The sequence below is a fragment of the Canis lupus genome, chromosome 21 (genome assembly GCF_048164855.1).
Source record: "Canis lupus baileyi chromosome 21, mCanLup2.hap1, whole genome shotgun sequence".
Lineage (NCBI taxonomy): Eukaryota > Metazoa > Chordata > Mammalia > Carnivora > Canidae > Canis > Canis lupus.
The window spans coordinates 44,815,962-44,821,749 of NC_132858.1; positions in this window are offsets into that span (position 1 = coordinate 44,815,962).

Sequence of the window (5,788 nt, forward strand, 5' to 3'; positions counted from 1 at the left end):
GAATAGCTTTTTAAAAAATCATCTTAATAATGTTTTATTTATTTTATTTATTTTATTTTAAGGATTTTATTTATTTATTTATTCATGAGAAATGCAGAGAGAGAGAGGCAGAGACACAGGCAGAGGGAGAAGCAGAGAGCTCAATGTGGGACTCGATCCCAGGACCCCAGGATCACGACCTGAGGCAAAGACAGATGCTCAACCACTGAGCCACCCAGGCAGCCCTATAATGTTTTATACATTTATAAAAGGCTATTGTGCTTTACAAATTACATTTCTCTACTGAAATCCATACTTTAGGCCATTTGTCTGACATGACCGGGAATTTAGATTTGCTTTGGGCTTTGGTTGTGATGATGCTGTTGATTTCTGCAGGGAGGACGGTGTTCCCCAAGGAGAGATGCCATAAATACTGAGTCAAGGAATCATATGAATAACAGGCAATTTTTTAAAAAAATTTTTATTTATTTATGATAGTCACAGAGAGAGAAAGAGAGAGAGGCAGAGACATAGGCAGAGGGAGAAGCAGGCTCCATGCACCGGAAGCCCGACGTGGGATTCGATCCCGGGTCTCCAGGATCGCGCCCTGGGCCAAAGGCAGGCGCTAAACCGCTGCGCCACCCAGGGATCCCAACAGGCAATTTTTAAAACTAGTTGGAACTGTTCATAGCTTATTAACAAAACAGGTTTTTTGTCAAGAGATTTCAAAATACTTTTTTTTTTTTTTTTTTAGTTTTATTCCCTCCTGAATCTGAAGCAGGTAAAAAACGTGATTGTCATTTGTGTTTTCATTCATCACTCAAAAGCCCAGTCCTCCCTCCCTCTACTCCCTCCCTCTGCTCTCAGAACACTGAGCAGACATGGAGCACAGCAGGCATGGAGACAGGAAAGTAACTGAGACCTGGTCTTGCTGTGGGACCCGTGGTGAGACCCATAGTGTAAAATAAATGTCTCTGAGGGCCACAGGCCCTGTGATGTGCCCTCTGCATCTCAGAAGACAGGCAGACCAGGGGAAGGGGCTGGATGTTCTCTGATTACCTGTCATGCCCTCACCTGACCATCCTCCAGGACCCCACTGTGAGGATGGAGCTCTGTCTACCTGGTTGCTGGTGATGGAGACCAGAGCCTCCCTAGAGACCCGCCCTTTCTCAGGGGCTCTTGTCCCATTGCTCACTGGGCCATGTCCACCCTCTGGATTTCTGCTTCTTATGTCTCATCATTGTCCCAACTCCTGCTTTTCCACCTTCCATTCAGCATCTCCTGCTTCGGTTTTTGCACCAGCCTCCTACCTCCTGCCACAGTCACCCTGTCCCAGCCCCACCAGAGCCCCATGTGAAATAGAACACTAGCCTTGTTCCATTGGTTCCTGAAGCCAGTCTAGGACTTGAAAGTCTCATTAACCCTGTTTTAGAGATGATTAAATATAGGCACAGAGAGGGAAATTTGTGCAAAGTCATACAAAGAGTAAGAGATGGACTTAGGATTTGAACCCGGCTCAGGGCTGGAGTCCATGCTCACAGCTAATCCATGTGCGGCCTTTCAGTATTAATGGAAACACAGTGTTGATCACATCTTCCCTGTGCAAAAGCCTTCACTTGTGGAAAGGATCAAGGAAGTCATGGGTCCTCAGCCTTCCAGAAAGCACCATTTGACCTCACTTACCAGTTGTCCAACCCTGTCTGTCTCCTTGTATTCCCTTTTTAGCTTTGCTGAAGATGTCATGAGCCAAAGCCTCCAGGCCATTGCTCAGCTTGCTTTTCTATCCTTCCCACTGTTCCTCTGCAGCCCTACTGTCCACTCACAGGAGAGAAGGCTTCTCCCACCCCACCCCCACCCCGGGGCTGCTGGGAGGGTGTTCTCTGCATTTCCTTAGGAACCTCTCCCACAGCCCTGTCATCTGTGCTGGCTCCCTGCCCTCAGCGCTGACCCGGCTGTTCCTACCATGCAGATGGGTACCTGAGTTAGAGACTGCATTATTGTATTCCCAGCATTGAGCTCAGTGAGTAATTGAACTCACACACACACACACACACACACGACGGTACAGCAGATTCCAGGCAGAAAGACTCATGTGAGTGATCAGAGACACAGCAATGGGACCCAGCGAATCAGGGAACTCCAAGTAACATGATATTCTGGACTCTTGATATTGCATCTAAATGTAGGTTAAACAGGAAAGCATAGAGTTAGATGAAATACAGATGTGAATTTGCAGAAAATTAATTTCTCAGCTAGCGAAACCTCAGAAGTATTAAACTCTGTATACCTCAATATGAGGCTTATTACAAGGAGAATTTTTTGTAGGTCGTAGGACTTGTTCTTTGGAAGAAAGGAAGTTCACAGTTTCATGCATGTTTTTGCATAGCGTTTATTTTCTAAGACTAATAAAAGTATCAGGAGTAATGTGTTCACTTAACTAGAATTTCAGAGCAGCAGGATAATAATGGGAGGAAAACCTCTGGAGACATCATTGTGAATCAGATTTACAGTTCCAAATCCACTGGCTCTGACTTTCACCCCCACCTAGTGGTGTTGGGAGCATTTCCATTTCATTGGATTATGGAGCTGAAGTAGGACAAACCTGGTCAGGGTGCTCTGCTGGGAAGCTGCTTTGTTCAAGACAAAATGCAAGTGTGTAGTAGGAGAGAAGGAGTGTTCAAAGTGACTTACTTTATTGTATTATATTTTCATTGTCTGACCTTCAAGTTAGGAAAGAATTATACTCAAAAACTGTAATTGGAATTAATGTGCTGAGGACAGAAGACTACTCTAAAGCACCGCTGGCTCAGGAGGCAAGTGGCTGAAAATTTAACAGAACAGGCATCTGTGCTTCTGCTGCCCTGGAACTGATGCGGCGCTGGTTGGCTCCTGGTGGAGAAGAGGGCATCTGGGGGCAGCTTGCCTTCTCCTGACTTTCTTTCTTTTACACCTACTGTGGTGCTGGCACACAGTAGATTTATAGCTGTGGAAGGAATGGATGAAAAGAAGAGAAGAAAAACATGAGACTCGCCAAAAATTAAAATATTTGCATTTTTTCTTGTAAAAAATGGCTTGAATTTTAATATCTTAGAGACTTGATAAATTAGCACCTTTTTGTTAGATTTACTTTTAAAGAATATGAAGGGGGTTTGCTTGCAGTTTTGCGTGTTGGTCTAACTGTGTTCTGCTTACCTGTGTATTCGATGGAAGGACGAGGAGGCAGAATCTTCTTAGAAAACTGAGTTAAAGGTGTTATGTGTGGTCAGACAGCTGAAATGAACCAGTCATGATGCTGAGGAAAGAGCAGTTGGTCACCCCTTGACTCATGGGAAGACTGATTTAAAATTGCAATTGAATAGCTCAATTGCTTAATATTATCTGTGCTAAGCATATGTGGATGAAGATGCTGAAATTAGAATTTGACACTGTCTACACATTACCAGCCATACACGCTGGTTTGCCTGGAACAGTCTGGCTAACTCTCAAGGCCCCATGCCAGTGTCGGGAACGCCTTTATCTCTCAGCAGTGCTCCTAATTAGATGATCATTATATAGTGACTTCGTGTACAGTGCGTAGATTGGAACACAGTGTTGAAAAGTATTAACACATTATGGCTAAGGATATTACCTAACCTTAATTAAAAAACAAAACAAAACAGTTTTTTTTTGTGAGGTATAATTTGCAGAGCATGGTCATCCATTGTAAATGTGTGATTGCATGGTTTTTAGTAAATTTTTACTTTTTAAATCAACACGGTGTGTAATTTTAGAGCACTTTTATCATTCTAAGATGTTTCTTTATTTCCAGCTAGTCCTCACTCCTACTTCTAGTCCCAGGTAAATCAGGATCTGCTTTCTGTATTGAAAATTCGCCCTTTGGGATGCCTGGGTGTCTTAGCGGTTGAACGTCTGCCTTTGGCTCAGGGAGTGATCCTGGTCCTGGATCAAGTCTCACATCAGGATCCCTGCATAGAGACTGGTTCTTCCTCTGCCTATGTTTCTGCCTCTCTCTGTGTATCTCTCATGAATAAATAAATAAAATCTTTGAAAAAAGAAAATTTGACCTTTATGGAAAATTTATATAACTGCAGAATATGTCATTTTTTTTGCATGCGGCTTCTTTTTCATAGTATGATGTTCTTTTTTTAAAATTTTTTTTATTGGTGTTCAATTTACTAACATACAGAAAAACCCCCAGTGCCCATCACCCATTCACTCCCACCCCCCGCCCTTCTCCCCTTCCACCACCCCTAGTTCCTTTCCCAGAGTTAGCAGTCTTTACGTTCTGTCTCCCTTTCTGATATTTCCCACACATTTCTTCTCCCTTCCCTTCTATTCCCTTTCACTATTATTTATATTCCCCAAATGAATGAGAACATATAATGTTTGTCCTTCACCGACTGACTTACTTCACTCAGCATAATACCCTCCAGTTCCATCCACGTTGAAGCAAATGGTGGGTATTTGCCATTTCTAATAGCTGAGTAATATTCCATTGTATACATAAACCACATCTTCTTTATCCATTCATCTTTCATTGGACACCGAGGCTCCTTCCACAGTTTGGCTATCGTGGCCATTGCTGCTATAAACATCGGGGTGCAGGTGTCCCGGCGTTTCACTGCATCTGTATCTTTGGGGTAAATCCCCAATAGTGCAATTGCTGGGTCGTAGGGCAGGTCTATTTTTAACTCTTTGAGGAATCTCCACACAGTTTTCCAGAGTGGCTGCACCAGTTCACATTCCCACCAACAGTGTAAGAGGGTTCCCTTTTCTCCGCATCCTCTCCAACATTTGTTGTTTCCTGCCTTGTTAATTTTCCCCATTCTCACCGGTGTGAGGTGGAATCTCATTGTGGTTTGGTTTTGTATTTCCCTGATGGCAAGTGATGCAGAGCATTTTCTCATATGCATGTTGGCCATGTCTATGTCTTCCTCTGTGAGATTTCTGTTCATGTCTTTTGCCCATTTCATGATTGGATTGTTTGTTTCTTTGGTGTTGAGTTTAAGAAGTTCTTTATACATCTTGGAAACTAGCCCTTTATCTGATATGTCATTTGCAAATATCTTCTCCCATTCTGTAGGTTGTCTTTGAGTTTTGTTGACTGTATCCTTTGCTGTGCAAAAGCTTCTTATCTTGATGAAGTCCCAATAGTTCATTTTTGCTTTTGTTTCTTTTGCCTTCGTGGATGTATCTTGCAAGAAGTTACTGTGGCCGAGTTCAAAAAGGGTGTTGCCTGTGTTCTTCTCTAGGATTTTGATGGAATCTTGTCTCACATTTAGATCTTTCATCCATTTTGAGTTTATCTTTGTGTATGGTGAAAGAGAGTGGTCTAGTTTCATTCTTCTGCATGTGGATGTCCAATTTTCCCAGCACCATTTATTGAAGAGACTGTCTTTCTTCCAATGGATAGTCTTTCCTCCTTTATCGAATATTAGTTGACCATAAAGTTCAGGGTCCACTTCTGGGTTCTCTATTCTGTTCCATTGATCTATGTGTCTGTTTTTGTGCCAGTACCACACTGTCTTGATGACCACAGCTTTGTAGTACAACCTGAAATCTGGCATTGTGATGCCCCCAGATATGGTTTTCTTTTTTAAAATTCCCCTGGCTATTCGGGGTCTTTTCTGATTCCACACAAATCTTAAAATAATTTGTTCTAACTCTCTGAAGAAAGTCCATGGTATTTTGATAGGGATTGCATTAAACGTGTAAATTGCCCTGGGTAACATTGACATTTTCACAATATTAATTCTGCCAATCCATGAGCATGGAATATTTTTCCATCTCTTTGTGTCTTCCTCAATTT